We start from the raw sequence: 18939 nt of genomic DNA, 5'->3' as shown, positions 1-18939 counted from the left end.
CTTTTTGTAGTTAATATGAAAAGGTTGAGTAGGTTATTCATTTTCATGAAGTTTATCAATAATATGCTCTAGGGGTAAATGGCATGATTTTTACTCTACCCCATTACTGTTTCTAACTAGAAAATAATCTTTGCACCCCAAATTAGCTGTCATAGCTTTATAAATACAAATAGCTTTATAAATACAACAGCTTTAAAAAGGGATAGGGATTTGGAAGAGCAACTAATTTTTAAATACATGATTTTAAAAAACGACTTTCAGCTTCATAGGAAACTGCAAAAATATTTTAAAATATTTCTGAGTTAATATATTAGTAAAAGCACATTAATATAGATGCCTCTATTAAATATACATTAAATACTCAATTTGAAAATGCAGACAAAACTTAGATACATTTTAGCACTGTACAATAATTGTAGTGAATGGAGGATGTTATAGAGGACACAACTAGATAGTAATGTGACAAATATTTTGAGATAGTGTCAAAATGTGTGTTAAAATTTCTAAGATTCAATTATAGATATTTGGAAAGTTTGAGATATTTTCTGACATTAACTAGTAATTGATTTTGTAGAACGCTTCATGCTAATTTTCTTTAAAAAATTAGGACCTAATAGGTTGACTCCATTACAGAAATTCATTGAATTCTCATAGGAAGATCTAGGAATAGGAAATCTTAGCTATGGTGTAAAAGGATGAAAGATGAGATTACTGGGGAAAGTAGGATTAATAAAAAATGTTAAAAAGTTGTTCCAAGTACCTGTACAAATTCTCTAATGGGGCTTCATGTGCTGGATTTTCTACACTAAAAGGCCACTAACCACTCTGCCCTTTAGCTTAAAAAAAAATTACATCTATATTTGAAACAAAATTTGTAGTTCCAACTCCCAAATGAATGAAATCATTTTAATTCCATGTTCTACTCCACATTTGAGTCCTGATCTAAATATGAAACTAAAGAGGTATGAACAGTCTAAAACTCCTAATGATTCTATTAAATGAGCTAAGGATATTGTTTGCGTTGGTGATATGCAAACTTTATGTGACTGAAAAATGTGTGATGTATTGTCATTTCATTATTGTTGACTAATATTAATTAGATTTCCAATCTAGAATGAGCTATGGAACTGCCACTAGTTTCTTTTATTCCTTCTGTTTACTTTTCAAATCTCTGATTTGTCTCTAGTGTTCTGCAGGCTGACTATATGAAGTCCTGGTGTGGTGGTTTTATTTATTTATTTTTTCTAATTTCTTTTTTGATCAGCTGCTGCCTCTTACCCACTTCTTTTTACTTTCTGGAATCCTATATCATTGCTATCACAAGACTTAATTTCGATCTCTCTCTTTCTCAACAGCTGTTTCTCTCTTCCTGTTTCTAGTGCTGTCTATCTTCAGCTTCAACCACTACCCTGAACTCATCTCCACTTAGACAGCTAATAGATATGTAATATCCAAATATGTCAAACCAAACTCAACCCTTTTAACACTAAGACATTAAAAGTTTTAAAAACTACAAGGTTGGGTGCAGTGGCTCACTCCTGTAATCCCAGCACTTCGGGAGGCCGAGGCGGGCAGATCACTTGAGATCAGGACTTTGAAACCAGCCTGGTTAACACGGTGAGACCCTGCCTCTACTAAAAATACAAAAATCAGCTGGGTGTGGTGGTATGCGCCTGTAATCCCCACTACTCGGGAGGCTGAGGCAGGAGAATCACTTGAACCGAGGAGGCAGAAGTTGCAGTGAGCCAAGATCACGCCACTACGGCATGGGCGACAGAGTGAGGCTCTGCCTCGGAAAAAAAGAGAAAGTTTTAAAAACTAGGGTCTTTGATAAATGCATTCACAGCTTTCTGCCTAAGGCACTTCTACTTAGCTATTTCTGTTCTTTTTGCTTCACTTCAGCCACTCCTCTCAATGCAAAGAAAATACTTCTTGATCTTTGCATTGTTGTCCCTCTATTAAAAATGCTTATTTGTGACTTGTACAAAACTCGTTTCCTCAATTCAGGTTTCTTTCAGCTGAAATGTCATTTCAAGTCTTGAAATTAGTACCCTGCCCCATCATTTTTAAAAATCCCTTATCTTGCATTTTCTTCTAGCATTACCACTGCTTATATATTTGGTTCATTTGCCATTGACTGCTTCCCCATTAGAATATAAGTTCCATTAGGGCAGGGACTTTATTTTGTTCACTGCTATATTCTCAGTACTTAAAACAATGCCTTGTATCAATTATATTGTTTTCATTTTTTTAATGTCCTTCCCAGAAATGCTATGCCCTATAAATGGCCAGCATTACCAAACTTTTTGTCTTACCATTGTTAACCTGATTTGTTAGTATTGGAAATTATCGTATGCCTTACTATCTCATGGATTACTTGAGTCTGTTTACTAACTTCCAGTTTTTAAACTTGACTGATAAAAATCACCGGAGGTACTTGAGAAATATAGAAAAACGTAAGCCTCATCTCTAGGAATTAAAATGGCAGGGAAATGCTCCAAGTAATGGGGTTTTAATATCTCTTTCATTGACCTGAATAATTAATATAGAGGTTAATTCCACTGTTATAAATAATACACTAATGCTTAAATGAAAAACTGGTTTCTGTAACTATATGGCTACTTAGGAAATATAATTGATACTTTGCAAAGAGATACGCAGAAACGTGGTATATAATAGGAAAATATAAAACATTTTGATTTGTCTATTGCTTTACCTTTCTTATAAACCTTCTTCATTATTATTTTTTAAATTAGAAGTGAACTCTTGCTATATTGCTCCAGGCTGGTATCGAACTCCTGGGATCAAGGCAATCTTCCTGCCTCAGCCTCCCAAGTAGCTGGGATTACAGACTCAAGCCACAGTGACTGGGTTGTCTATTCCCTTATCTTTCGAAAGGAAATATGTTTTTAGGTGTCATGATACACTATCTTAACGCACAAGAACACAACTTGTAAAAACACTTAAGAGAAATACGCTGTATTTCCAATATTTTTAAAGTAAAATTGCAAAAGCAAAAAATATCCCCTCTCTTGCTGTTACTTGCTAGGTTTTTCCCATTAAGAAATTTACATCGTGTTTACCCAAGTTAAATTCACTTTCTCTAGGTGTACAGCATGATGAGTTTTGACAGATTATGCAGTTGTTGTAACCGTCAGCGTACTTAAGATATAAAATATTTCCATCTTATCAAGTAAGTTCTCTTTTGCTCCTTTCCGCTATACCAAGCCCTTGGCAATCACTGATTTGTTCCTATAGTTTTATTTTTCCCATAATGTCATATAAATGGAATCATATTGTATGTTGCCCTTTGAGTTTGCCTTTTGCTTAGCATGATGCTTTTGTAATTATCCATGATTTTGCATTTATCAGTAGTTCATTTCCTTTTATTGCTGAGTGATCCTCCTTTCCCAGGTTGGAGTGCAGTGGCACAATCATGGCTCACTGCAGCCTTGACCTTTTAAGTATGTCTGTGATTCATTTTGAGTTGATGTTTTGTATGTTGTGTGGAACACACAAAGTTGTAGTTTTTGTTATTGCTTAAATATTATATATCCAATTTTTTTAGTACCATTTGTTAATAAGACTATCCTTTTTCCACTACATTTCTTTATTATTTATTTATTTTGAGACGAGGTCTCACCATATTGCCCAGGCTGGTCTCAAACACCCATGCTCAAAGCCATCCTCCCACCTCAGTCTTTGAAGTAGCTAGGACTATAGGTGAATGCCACCTTGCCTGGCTTATTTGATTTTTATTGAAAATCAGCTGTCCATATATGTGTGAGTCTGTTTCTGGGCTTTCCATTCTGTCCCATTAATTTATATTTCTGTCTTTATGCCAACATCACACTATGGTGATTACTGTAGTTTATAGTAAACCATAAAATCAGGTAGTCGTGAGTCCTATTTCGCTTTTTAAAAATTGTTTTGGCTTTCTCTTTATTTAATATTTAAAAAATTGGATCTCAGGCCGGGCGTGGTGGCTCATGCCTGTAATCCCAGCACTTTGGGAGGCTGAGGCAGGTGGATCTGAAGGTCAGGAGTTTGAGACCAGCCTGGCCAACATGGTGAAACCCCGTCTCTACTTAAAAAATACAAAAATTAGCCAGGCATGGTGTTGTGCACCTGTAATCCCAGCTACTCAGGAGGGTGAGGCAGGAGAATTGCTTGAACCCGGGAGGCAGAGGTTGCAGTGAGCTGAGATCACGCCACTGCACTCCAGCCTGGGTGACAGAGCAAGATCCATCTCTAAAAAAAAAAAAAAAAAAATTGGATCTTAATGAACTACAATGTTTTGTTCTAAATTAGAAAGCATGCTGGGATTTTGAGATTGCATTGTTTACATAATCAATTTGGGAAATACTGACAATTTAACAATATTGAGACTTCTAGCCCATGAACACAAAATATGTCTACATTATTTAGGTATTTCGATTTTTCTCATCAGCATATAGCAGTTTTTCGGTGTATACAATCTTGTAACATATACTGTTACATTTATCTTTGGTAAATTATATTTTTGTGCTATTTAAATGTTTTTTTATTTTCAGTTTTTAAGTGCTCATATTTTGGATTTGACCTTGTGTCCTTTGACCTTGTGTCCTCTGATCTTGCTGAATGACTCATTGGGTCTAATAATTTTGTTCCGGATTCTTTAAGATTTTCTGCATAAATGATCATGTCTTTAGTGAAAAGTTTTATTTGTGCCTTAGATTCTTCTATGCACACGACCACATCTGCAAATAAAGACAGCATTAATTCCTCTTTGCAATCTGTATACTTTTTTTTTCTTGCTTTACTGCACTAGGTATGACCACCTATACCATGTTGACATGGGGGAGAGGTGGAGAGTGGATATCCTGGCTTATCCCTTATCTTACAGTGGAAGCATTTAGCCTTTCTTCATTATTATCTTAGCAGTTAAGTTTTTTTAATAGATGCCTTTTATCAGGTTTTGTAATTTACCTTCTATTCTTCGTTTTTAGAGAAGTTTTATCATAAATGTTGTCTGTTGAGGTGATATGTTCTTTCACCTTAACTTTTAAATGTCTGTATGTTCTGTAGTGATCTTTCCTTTTTTTTTGTTTCCGATATTAATTGTTTATTTCTTTTTCTTATTCAGCCTAAGTAGAGGTTTGCCAATTTTGTTAATATTTTTAAAACCAGCTTTTGATTTTATTTTTTATTGCTTGTCTTTTTATAAATATGTATATTTTAAGGCTTATTTATTTACTGAGACACAGAGTCTTGCTTTGTTGCCCAGGCTGGAGTGCAGTGGTGCCGTCATGGCTCACTGTAACCTTGAACTCCTGGGCTCAAGGGATCCTCCTACCTCAGCCTCCTAAGTAGCTAGGACTACAGGTATGCACCACCATGCCCAGCTAATTTTTTGTAGAGAAGGGGTCTCACATGTTTCCCAGACTGGCTTTAACTCCTGGCCTCAAGCGATCCTCCTGCCTCAGCTTCCCAAAGTGCTGGGATTATAGGCATTAGCCACTGTGCTCAGTCTAAAAGTTTTAGGTTCATGGCAAAATTGGGAGGAAGGCACAGACATGTACTCTCTAGTCGCCACGCATATATAACCTCCCCATAAATGGAGTGCTACATTTGCTTACAATTGGTGAATCTGTATTGACACATCATCACCCAAAATCAATAGTTCACTCTTGGTGGTGTATATTCCGTGGGTTTGGATAAATGTATAATGACATGTATCCTTCATTACAGTATCATACAGAGTATTTCCACTGCCCTAAAAATTATGTGCCCTTCCTATTCATTCCTCTCTCCCTCAATCCCCTAACTTATGGCAACCACTGATCCTTTTACTGTCTCCATAGTTTTTACCTTTCCAAGTGTCACAGTTAGAATCCTATAGCATGTAGCTAGACTTTTCAGATTGGCTTCTTTCACTTAGTTATATGCATTTAAGTTTCCTCCATGTTTTTCATAACTTGCTAGCCCATTTTTTCTTAGCACTGAGTAATATTCTGTTGTCTGGATGTACCATAGTTTTATATATCCCTTCACATACTGAAGGACAGACATCTCGATTTTCTTCAAGTTTTGGCAATTATGAATAAAGCTGCTATAAGCATCCATGTGCATATTTTTGTGCAGACATACATTTTCAACTTATTTGGGTAAATACCAAGGAGGGCAATTACTGGATTACATGCTAAGAGTATGTTTACTTACGGAAGAACCTCTCAAACTGTCTTCCAAGTGGCTATACTATTTTGCATTCCCACCAGCAGTAAATGAGTTTCTGTTCCACATCTTTGCCAGCATTTTGTGTTGTCAGTGTGCTGGACTATAGACATTCTAATGGGTGTTTAGTGTTATCTCACTTGTTTTAATATGCATTTCCTTGATGACATATAATATGGAACATCTTTTCATATGCTTATTTGCCATGTGTACATCTTCTTTGGTGAGGTGTTTGTTCAGATCTTTAATCCCCCCTTTTTAGAAAATTGGGTATGTTTTCTTACTGTTGAGTTTTAAGCATTCTTTACATATTTTGAATAACAGTCTTTTATCACATATATCTTCAGCAAATATTTTCTCCCAGTCCGTGTCTTGTCTTCTCATTCTCTCGACAATGTCTTTCACAGAGTAAAAAAAAAAAAAAACACCTAAACTAATTTTAATGAAGTCCAGTCCAGTTCATTATTTCTTTCATGGATTGTGCCTTTGATGTCCTATAAAAAGGGTCATCACCTTATCCTGTACAATACTGATAGATGCAGGAGGCATATAAGGGTGCACAGGGCCTTGTCTGGGCATGCCTGCAACAGACTGGGGGCCCGCATGCATGCGCTCGGAGAATGGGGTGGAGACACCAGGGATTCACACCTTATGCAGGGAATGGAGTCTGCCTCTTCAGCTTGTGTATGGTGGCCTGGTATGCAGTCTGTGAGGTGGAGGCCTGTTGGCAGGACCACCTCTTTCTTTGTTGAGAGCTTTCTTTTTGCCTACTCCTCACGCTTCAGCGTGCCTGTGTGCCTAATTTTTCCTAGTTGTGAGATAAGAACCCAGATTTTAGCTGAACTAAGGAGCAAGATTTCTGTATCATTTTGGTGGCCTGTTTGGAACTATGAGATGTGGTGAGTAAAAGTGGACAAAAAAAATTTCTTTCCCTTTCATTTCTGAGCCTTGTCCTAAGACTTCTTCTGAGGGTAGAGGAAACTCTGCCCCCCGACCCCCGACCCCTTGTTGCTCTTGGGGGTCAGGAATATTGGTCTCGGTCTAACCCAGCCTTTTCTATGGCATTTTGCTTCTTTTTATTCGGGACTGTAATGTCACCTATCTTTTCTTTTACAATATTGGGGGTGTTCCACTCCCACCCCAATGGCCGCAGGTGCACATGTGGGACAAATGGGTGAACGGCGGCTCCCTGCTCCCCTTCCCTCCGGCTGAGGTGCGTGGTGGTGTCCACTGCATGTGCATGCCATGTCCAGTGGCCATGCAGGGCAGGAATAAGCCACCACTACCACCCAGCCCAAGGTAGCCTTGGGGGCCCGGGCCTTGTGTGGCCATCTGGACAGCATTTCCTGCTAAGTACCCACGGAATCTTCCCTTCCCCCAACAGAGGGCTCCAGCTTGGTCCAAGCCCCAGGGAAGAAACAGCAATTAAAAGTTTCTCTTGGCTTGGTGTGGTGGCTCACACCTGTAATCCCAGTACTTTGGGAGGCTGAGGCAGGTGAATCACCTGAGGTCAGGAGTTCAAGACCAGCTTGGTCAACCTGGTGAAACCCCGTCTCTACTAAAAATACAAAGAATTAGCTGTGCATGGTGGGCAGGCGCCTGTAATCCCAGCCACTTGGGAGTCTGAGGCAGGAGAATTGCTTGAACCTGGGAGGCAGAGGTAGCAGTAAGCCAAGATCGTGCCATTGCACTCCAGCCTGGGCAACAAGAGTGAAACTCTGTCTCAAAAAAAATAATTCTCTCCCTGTTGGAGAAACCCATTTGCATAAGAATAAGAGGTTCTTCCTTCAGGCATCTTTCCAGCCCTGCATTTAAGCTGTTGTTGTTTTTTTATTTTCTCCACCCTGTCAGGAGTTAACTTTTATGTAAGTTTTTTTTTTTTTTTTTCCTTTTAGAAGACGTTTTCACCAGGTCAGGACCCCAATTCCTTTTCCTTGTTGGAGGAGGACTCAATTCCACAGCTTCACCTTAACATTCAGCTTATGATAAGGAGTCCATGCAACCCCCTGAGGCAGGTCTTTTGCCCCAACTCAATTCCAAGTTTCGAGTTGAAGCCCAGGGAAAGAAAACTGTATCTGAGGGATCCAGAGGCAGACGATGACGGAAGTTAAAAGGCACAGTGCAGGTGAGCATGACTAATTGCTGCTGATTAAGCCAAGCCTCCCATTTCATGGATAAAGGTCACGCTAGTATCCATGGCATAAATGAGGTCTAGGGAACTCAAAAGCTACTGACAGCAGGGGACATAGGACATACATGGGTAAGAGAGGATAATCCTATCCCCTAGGCCCCACTGTTAACATGGGTGAAAGCTGCTTTGACACTCATGGGCAGCACCCGTGTGCTGGTGACCACCCGGTGTTGTGGTCACCGGGACTCAGGGATATAAATAGAGAAAGAGGGATGCCTTACTTTCTCTACCTCATGTACCCCAGGTATTCACTAGGAAGAGAAGGGAATCAGGGATGCCTCTCTCCCCTCTTTCTAGATGCGTAGCCATTCATTTTCAGTCTGCATCTCTTTCAAATGCATCCTGAGTCCTGGGGCTCTTTTGAAAAAATGCTGCCTTTTTTCTCCTCTGTCCTTTCTTCACAGATGGGTGGTTGTGTCCCCATGCTGCAGGGCACTCCTCTCAGATGTATCTTCCAAACTGGGAAAAGTTAATTTCCCAAGCCTTAAACTGGTTGGCTTGGGATTGAGCTTGAGGGGAGGGAAGCCAGAAGCCTGACATGCTGGAAAAAGATAAGAGTTTTTTTAAACCAGTCGGGCTTTTGGCCTCCCTGTCCCTGTGCAAACCAGTAAAGAGAATGATAAGGATCACTGTTTATATTCTCTTCAAAGTTTTAATTATGAAAAAGTATTTGTGAGGTTGGTCTTAAGCTGTAGCCAATCTGGTGTGCCTTGCATGTCTCTCTGTATGATCCTTTCAGAAAGAGGGGTACCTTAGGATGCGATGTGGGCCTAGGACTCCATAGGCCCACTGTTCAACCCAGCCTAGCAAACCGGTCAGTGGCAAACTTTGCTGCAGGTCTCCATCTTGTTTTACTTCCTTGAAAGCGTGACCTGTAACCACGTGGCAGTGCTTTCTTTTAGCCTCTGCCATTTTACAATGGTGGCCTGGGTTCAATCCTGGCTTAGGTAATGGGTCCTTTCTGGTTTGATTCTTGATTCTCTTTCTGGTTTGATTGTTGATTCTCTCCCCCTTCATGAACCACCTTCAATTTTCCTTTCTCTGAGCACCTGGGAGGTTACCTTTGGTAAAGTTCAAAAGCCAGAAATATTGGCTGCTTGGCGTGGGTAAAATCAGGTAATAAGGGATTTAAAAGGATTTTCTTAAAGAGCACTCAGCTTAATTAAAAGTGGATATCCAAGTTATAGGTATATTTTAAAGGCCTTTATGTTTTTCTCCTCTTGGATCTTATTTTGCTGGAAAAAGGTTGTTTTCTCAGTTGACTGAATTCTTTTTCTCCATTTTTTCTTGCCACCCTTAATGCACGCATGAGAGGCCCTAAGATAATTTCTGATGGCCTGGTGAAAACAAAAGGTGCCACTAATTCCATTTTTGGAAAGACCTCTGTTTTCCTCATGGAGCTCCAGGAATTAGAGGCAGATGGATTCCTTTCAAAATCTGCTTTTATCTTCCAGCTATACCTGTTTATTAGGCCCTAGAAACTGCATGCTTTCCTAGCCTTCCTCTTAAAGGGCCCCACTTAGAGGCCAATAGTCCAATAAGGAGATTGGTGAACAGAAAATCTTTTTTTCTTTTTTTTTGAGACAGAGTTGCACTCTGTCACCCAGGCTGGAGTGCAATGGCACAATCTTGGCTCACTGCAACCTCTGCCTCCCAGGTTCAAGCAATTCTCCTGTCTCAGCCCCCTGAGTAGCTGAGACTACAGGCGCATGCCACCACGTCTGGCTAATTTTTGTATTTTTAGTAGAGATGGGTTTCACTGTATTGGTCAGGGTGGTCTCAAACTCCTGACCTCAGGTGATTCATCCCGCTCAGCCTCCCAAAGTGCTAGGATTACAGGCGTGAGCCACTGCGCCTGGCTGGTAAACAGAAAATCTTATAACTACTGGATCTGCTTCTGTTTGTCTGTGTAGTTATGTATGTGTTGTGTGTGATGTCTATAAAAAAGAGAGCTCTAATTAATTGGCCTAAAGGAAAATAATTGCTTAGATCAAATATTTTTGAAGGAAAAATAAAAGCTATAATGCCTTTTAGTTCATGTGACATTAATCTTTGAGTAATAAAAACAGTCTTGGCTGGGCATGGTGGCTCACGCCTGTAATCCCAGCACTTTGGGAGGCCGAGGCGAGCAGATCACAAGATTAGGAGATTGAGACCATCCTGGCTAACACGGTGAAACCCTGTCTCTACTAAAAATACAAAAAATTAGCCAGGAGTGGTGGCGGGCAGCTGTAGTCCCAGCTACTCTGGAGGCTGAGGCAGGAGAATGGCGTGAACCTGGGAGGCGGAGCTTGCAGTGAGCCAAGATCACACCACTGCACTCCAACCTGGGTGGCAGAGCAAGACTCTGTCTCAAAAAAAAAAAAAAAAAGTCTTAAAGATTATTGGTAAAATGCAAATGTAGTTAAAATGGAAATAGATGGTCTAAATTCTGTGGGTCAGATAGTAGATTTGCTAAATGTTTTAAAGTTGTAAACTGTTTCTTTGGCCTTTGAGAAGTTGCCTACTTTACAACATGGTAAGGCCTGGGGACATAGGCCTTAATCTTAGTAAATAATCATTAATCATATAATCTTAGTAAAATATAAGAAGGCATGGAAATCTAAATTTTTGCCTATGCTAAAAGGATTGTTTTAAATTAGATAAAATAAAGCTAAAGATTTAAGAAAGTTATGGAAGGATTGTAAAAATTAATCTTGCAAAAGAAATTCTGTGTGTAAACATTGACTAAATTCAGTAGTGTATTATATTGTTTTTCTGTAAATTCAGCATTGAAATGAAAGCACAAGTTTCCCTGAAGGCAGTAATCTGCTCTTTAGCAAAATTTGTAAAGGGTTATGAAGGGTTATAAGAATCTTACCTAATGGTCAAACTGGTTAAGATTGGATAGAATTGTCTATAAGTTTTCATTAGAAAATTGGGGTTGACATCAATAGTAAACTAATGTAAGGGCAAAATTTGGCTTTCTCTCCCATGTACAAGATTTTTGTGTAATAGTAAAGGATAATGAAAGATTTCTGTTTGCCTTATGGATAGGCTTCCAAGGAAAAGAAAGAGAAAGCAGGAGACAGACTGTTTGGAAAGCTAAGTTTTCCCTCTTAATGAGTAAAGGTTTTTGCTTTGTTTTAAATTTTTTGAGTCATCATTTTGGCAAAATAAATAACTTATGGTAATACGGAATTCTATTTCATAGTATTAACAGGCTTCCCAAAATCAAATTTCAGCCTCAAGATTGTCTTTCTTGACCTCTAGCTTTTGGATGGTACAGAAGACCCCTGGAGCATCCAAAAGAGAGGTAAGCAGGATTATTTGACATGTTTAGGTACGTGTGATTGCCAATATGATGTTTAATCTTCTTCAGATTGTACTTTAGAAAATAATATTAATATTTATTTCAGAATTGTCTGAGATTTCTAAAATTCTAATGACTGAGTATATGCTATCCATCACAATTAAGGTTATTATGTTAAGTTATTATAAACCACAGAGATAATCAAATTTCTTTGTCAGTTGTGTTTTGAGAGTAACTACCCTGGACATTTTGTTATTCACAGACAATTGTTGTCTTGTTTTGATCCTCTTCAAAACATGGTTTATAATCAGCTATAGAACCTTGACAGGTGCTCTGAATGCAGGTTTCTGATAACTTCGGGGATTGTGACAATGGAATTTAAAAAAGTACAGGACTCACGAAGAACTGAAGTGTTCATGAATATCAAGCAAAGCAAGAATAAACTGAATGGACTGACCTAATAGAAAACTGAAGTAATATTTTTTGACTTTTGCTTGGAACATTGCTGATCCTTGTTTTGTTTTTCAGAGTCAAGGATATGTATTTTGAGCTATTTATGAGCTTTAATAATTGAGTAAGGTATACTCCTGTGAACAAAATTTGGAGCATATTTGTTTTTTTCTCTGACTGGCTTCTTCAGGATTTGGAAACTTGTCATGAGTGTTCTTGACTTACGGCAGTATAGTTGTTTGCATCAGTGCAATAACAATCCATTTCCTTTTACAACAGGATGCAATGGGAGAAACTGGTTGTTTTGCCAAGGCTTTGACTGGAAGGGTATGCTTCCCTTTAAGGAATCAAGCTTGACTTGTAGAGCTGATAAAAGCCCCTTGGGAAAACTGACCTCATACCTCATCTACACAGTCCCTGCACAGGGTTCCTAATCTATGGTGAGTAAAGAATGTCACTTTCTAACAGGTCTCGGAACCCCATGTTCTTGGGACCTCAAGAAGAGCGGAGTTTACCCAACTCATAGGTATTTGAGGGTACAAACCCATGGCTGGGCTTGGCTTTCAAAAGTCCTATCTGAGATTCCTTGTGGAACAGAATTCCATCAAAGCCTATGTCAGCTGGGGCAGGAGAATTGCTTGAACTCGGGAGGCAGAGGTTGCAGTGAGCCGAGATCGCGCCACTGCATTCCAGCCCGGGCGACAAGAGCAAAACTCTGTCTCAAAAAAAAAAAAAAACCAAAAAAAAAAGCCTATTATTCTTGTTGCACTTTATGCAAGTAATCAAGCCAAGTATTAAGACTAAAGTCTATTTTGCAAACAGCTCAGGTTTATCATGATTTATTTTTAACAAATTGAGGATTGGAGAGAGAGAAATTATGTTTTGAAACTTATCATACATTTGTCATTAAATTCTAACTCATTAGTTGTTTTTAAGTTTTTGCCTACATTTTAGACTAACCCTACTTGTTCCTGTGAACCCACCAGCAATCTCCGGCTGCAGCTCAGAAGGAACAAAAGGGATGGCTAATGTAAAAATCTAGATCAATATTTTAATTCTGAGTAATTATCCTGCAAATCCTACCAGGTGATAGGAGTAAATAGGTGCTCATAACCTGGAGGTTTCATTTTGGGAAAATGAGACCAAGGGAGCTCACCAAAGCCAAGCCCCATGCACCCAAATCTTAGCAGGCATAACTTGTAGCTACTAGTTATCTGAGCGTGTTGGAAGTCTGGGGATTTTTGAGCTGTCCTTACCCCTTTTGTTTCGTTTTGCCACGTTTTCTAATAAGCCAGTTTGTTTCTTCTTACCTTCAGGCCACTGAACTCCAAATGATCATGTAATCGGAACCTTAAACGGTAGCCCCCTTTTACCGAGGACCCTTAGATAGGCCTCCGAGGGAGATAAGATTGCCGTCTTCCTAAAACAGTGCCCTCTGTCAGCAGGAAGCAGTTCAGATCGTTCTTTGTCCTTAACCTTATTCTAATGGCAGTTGGATTTACTTCTTTAGAAGGGGGAAATGATAGATGCAGAAGGCAGGTAAGGGAATCTGGGCATGCCCACGACAGACTGGGGGGCCCGCTTGTGCGGGGTGGAGCCACTGGGGATTTGCACCTTATGCAGGGGGAGGAGCCTGGCCTCTTCAGCTCAAGAAGGGTGCAGCTCCAGAACTCGAAGCCCTGCCGCTTTGGTATGGTCTCCAGGCGCTCGAGGGTCCAGCCTTGTCAGCCGCGCGCCGCTGGCTCCCGGGGCGCCGGGTTCCCAGGCCAGCCCGGCTCCCGCCCCGCTCTCGCCCCGCTCTCGCCCGGTCGCTGCCGCCGTGGGCGTCTGCAGTGCTCGCGCCTAAGCGAACGCCTGCACGGCGCGGGGGCCGCTGCTGGGCCTGGGCTCCAAGCCGCCACCCAAGATTTCTACTTTAATCTCTAGGTTGAGCCCATTCTGTCATCCAATAGATTTTGCAGAGACTTCAGTGTTCTCCCAGTTCAGTGAGGTCTTAGGATACCTGCCTTTCACCTGTGTATCCACTTGACTGAATATCATGTCCAGAGGTCGAACTTTCTTTCCCTCAGCCTTGTGCAGCTATTGCTGCGTCCTCTTCTGTTAACAGCCTATCTTTTCCCTCATGTAGTTAGTTAGTTGTTTTGTAAGGAAACATGAAGAACTTTTTTGTTCTTAAATTCAGTAACTTAACCAGAATGTGTTTATTTTTATGTTGATAATCTGTATACTTTTTCTTCTGCAGATTTCATTATTTCTAACATTTATGCAAGTTATTTTAAGAAAATAATATCTATGAATACATTTTCTGTTTCATTGTCCTCCTTTTCTACAATCTTCTATACAATTTCTTCAATCTATTTTTTTTTTTTTTTTTTTTTTTTGAGACAGAGTCTGGCTCTGTCGCCCAGGCTGGTGTGCAGTGGCGTGATCTCTGCTCACTGCAACCTCCGCCTCCCGGATTCAAGCGATTCTCCTGCCTCAGCCTCCCGAGTAGCTGGGATTACAGGCATGCACCTCTACGCCTGGCTAATTTTTGTATTTTTAGTAGAGACGGGGTTTCACTATGATGGCCAGGCTGGTCTTGAACTCCCAGCCTCAGGTGATCTGCCCACCTTGGCCTCCCAAAGTGCTGGGATTACAGGTGTGAGCCACTGCACCCGGACTCAATCTGTTTTTCTTATTTTGCATCTGCAGTGATTGTCTTATGTCTTTCTCTCTAGGACACTGATTTGATTTTCAGGTGTGGTTGTTTTGCCCCATGCTGTTTCTAATGTCTTTATAATTTTTAACAGTGGTGTTTTGGTTTTTAATGTTTACCTTGGTTTCATAAACTTCCCCATTCTTTTGTTTTGACTGTATAGTTCTCCATTCAGCTTTCTAGTTTAGCTAACTTTCCATTATTACAAACAACCCTGAGATTAATATCCTTGCGTATGTCCTCTCATAGGCTGAGCCTGTGTAAGGAAACTCTCGCATATGTACCCAGGAATGGGATTACTCAGTCACAGGGTCTATTTTACTTTATTATTCCATTTGACAAACTGTTACCAAATTGCTCTCCAGAGGGGCTGCCCCAGTCTACATTCCCATTTGTAGTCCGAGACTCTGTAGTCCCAGACTGTGTAGTCCCTTATTCATGTCAATGATTGACATTATCAGACTTTCTTTTTTCCCTCCAATCTTATAGGTAAAAAGTGGCATCATCTTGCTTTATTTTAAAAATTCTCCCTTTTGTTTTCACTTGTATTTCTCTCGATTAACAATGAGTTTGACATCTCTTCATATATTTTATACTCTTTTGAGTTATTTTCTTCTATGGATTGCCTGCTCATATCATTTACCAATTTTTATATTGATTTTCCTTTTACTTGTTAATTATTGTTCCTTTGGAATACTAAAAATTAGTTCCCTATTGGTTCAAAATATTGTAAATATTTCCTTCCAACCAATTATCTGTCATTAACTTTTTCTTGTTTCCCAAAGCTGATATTGTATTTAGGTACCTTTAGACAAATACATTGTCTTGTTTGTTCATTGCATATTTTGGCTTTCAGATTTTAAAATTAACTTGTACAAATTAAAAAATATACACAGGGCAGGGCACAGTGGCTCACATCTGTAATCCCAGTATTTTGGGAGGCAGAGGCAGGCGAATCACCTGAGGTCAGGAGTTTGAGGCCAGCCTGGCCAACATGGTGAAACCTCATCTCTACTAAAAATACAAAAAAATTAGCCAGGCGTTGTGGTGGGTGCCTGTAATCCCAGCTACTTGGGAGGCTGAGACAGGGGAATCATTTGTACCGAGATCACGCCACTGCACTCTAGCCTGGGCGACAAAGTGTGACTCTGTCTCAAAACAAACAACAACAATAACAAAAACAGAAAAATATTCTGTGATACATTTGATGCAAAATTTTTCTGGTTGGATTTATATTTTTTGGTTTATGCATATAATTATAAAGTAGTTAATGCCTCTGTTATAATGATATATTTGCAATATATTTGTGCAAATGTATAAATATTTTATGCGTAAGTATTTTTATGTTTTAAATTGTTTTATTCCATACTCCTAAAGTATTAGATAATACTGGAATTAAATACATTAATACATTTAGAAATATATATAGAATCAAGTTGGAAGTTAATCTTAGAATTTGCTTTATTTATCTCACTTTGTAAATAAGAAAATAGAGACACAAAGAGGTAAATTGACCTAAGTGGATACAGGTTAATTATTGACTTCACCAATCTCATCTAACATATATGCTTATTTCTTAACTTTGGCCTGTGTATATAGTTCTGATGTCTATGATTTATTCACTGCTGAGTCTTTCATTCAACTATAACACAGGAAAACATGTTTGTCAAAATAGATTTTTCAGATATTAGACAATTCTTGTTCACATTACCTTGATCATGCATAACCTTTATTATTGGTCTTCTAGGGTAGAGATAATATTTATTCTTGATAAATTTGGCAAAATTGAGACAGGATATGTTACTTTGGCAAAAGTGTTCTGCTATCATAACAAGTGGCATATGTCTGTAAAGCAACTGTTTTGAGAATGGACATCTCTCACTATCTGCATATTTAAGAAAGCTCAGGATACAGTTCAGAGGCGGTAAGTACTCTCTTAATTATAACATCTAATTAAAATAGTAAGATGACTGAGCAGATGCAAGTATTTTGCAAAACAGATGCCACTAAAAGGCTTTGGTAAGGATGCATGTAAATATGTAAATGTTCTTTCCAAAGACTGTCTTATTAGATTAAGAAAAAGAAACACCACAATAACAATAGACTCCATTTATTTCACAAGAAACCGGCAAGCTTTGGTGACTTTTTAATGTGTCAGCTTGGCTAGTCTACATTACACTTCCCAGAATTTACTGTCCTGTGTGTTGCCAGTTAAAGTGGGCCACCAGGGACATTTTTGTGCGAGATTCAGAGGGTAAAAGTGAAGAAGCAGCCATTTTATGGCCTAGACAGCTCGTTGCTTGTCTGTTGGATCACCTCCTGGCATGAGTCAGTGACCAGGCCTGCACCTGTTCTACCCTCCCCTGAAGTCAGTGTCTCTGACTCCTGGGCCAGGTGTGTGTGTTTAGCATCTTAATGAAAGGCCCTTGCTTCTGCAGGGCTTGTATTTCCTTAAGGCAAGAAGCAAAAAGATATGACATATTGGTCAGTGTGTTCTCATGGGCTCCAATTATGATTATGAATTTGAGACTGTTTTTGGTCTCCCTCACTTTACACCCGTCTTCTTTCCCAACTGTCTACTGTATGGATTGAAGAGTTTCAGCATCAGGTGCAAAGTCTACAGCCTTACAGAGACTGCTTAACCAGCTCCCAAAGTTGATAAGGTCAAATCCCTGTACCAAGTCCCCTTATCTATCTATCTAGTCATCATAATCATCTGCCTCTTAATAGTTCTTTTCTGATTAAACCTTGATTGATATATTTCTTCATTTATTTGAAGAAGTGTGACTAAAATGTCCTTCTAAGCTATATGTGTTATATATAGCACATATGTATTAAAATAAAATTAAGGACTTTGAGTTTTTCACTTTGTATTTGGACCTAAACCAAGAATGACTCTTCTTCTTCTTCTTCAACTATCAGGAACATTTGATAAGGTTGATCTGACTCTTCTTAACTCTGGCTGCATTTTACATATTAATGTGCACTTTGGGCTGCAGAAAATCCTTACTAGACTGATTTAAACACCGAGGAGAAGTTATCCTCCATAGTCCTGAAGTATTTTGTCTCAAGGATAATTCATCAACAATTTAATGATGTGATTGAGGACCCAGGTCCTTTCCATTTTCTACCCTGCCATCCTGAGATAGTTTTCTTCAATACCACAAGATGGTTGCTGCAGTTCCAAGAGGAACAAAGACTAGAAGAAGGGGAACTTCATTTCTCATGTGTCTTTCAGCAGCGAAACTCTTTCCCAGAAGTCTCTACAGCAGGTTTTCCCTCACAATGCATGGGCCAGAACTACTGTGTGTGTGTATATATATATATATATATAAATAAACATATACACAATTATATATAACATATACAAATATATACACACATATATTATATATAGAGATATATATGCCCATCTATGACAAGATGAATGGAGCACAATGATCAGCTTAGGTAAATTAGGATTTACCCCTGGAGTTGGGAGTAGCTCACCCTTCCCAGAGTGAAGTGGGAAAAATAGAATAAATTGGGATTGAGACAGCAAGAATAAAAGAGAAAAATGAATGAAAGGGAAATATGCTCCTGAGAGGCCAAGTAGTACTGCTACATAGTAGTGGATGTTTTCCCTTCCTTAAATCAGACCTCTTTTTTTCTGTCTGTTTGAAATCCTTAAAAATGTACCAAGCTCTCTGATAAGGTTTGCCTGTGTCCCTACCTAAATCTCATCTTGAATTGTAGCTTCCATAATCCCCATGTGTCCTGGGAGGGACTTGGTGGGAGGTAATTGAATCATAGGGGTGGGTTTTTTCTATGCTGTTCTCATGATAGTGAATAAGTCTCTTGAGATTTGGTGGTTTTATAAGGGGCAGATCCCCTGCATACCCTCGCTTGCCTGCTGCCATGTAAGACATGCCTTTCCTTCTCCTTCACCTTCCACCATGATAGTGAGGCCTCCCCAGCTATGTGGAACTGTGAGTCCATTAAACCTCTTTTTCTCTATAAATTACTCAGTCTCAGGTATTTCTTCATAGCAGTATGAAAAAGGACTAATACACTCTCTTTTGTTCTTTTTACACATTCTTCCTTGGCAATGCCATC

Source organism: Pongo abelii, chromosome 4 (genome assembly GCF_028885655.2).
Source record: "Pongo abelii isolate AG06213 chromosome 4, NHGRI_mPonAbe1-v2.0_pri, whole genome shotgun sequence".
NCBI classification, from domain to species: domain Eukaryota; kingdom Metazoa; phylum Chordata; class Mammalia; order Primates; family Hominidae; genus Pongo; species Pongo abelii.
The sequence above is the reverse complement of the archived record's forward strand: the minus strand, read 5'-3'. Positions refer to the sequence as shown.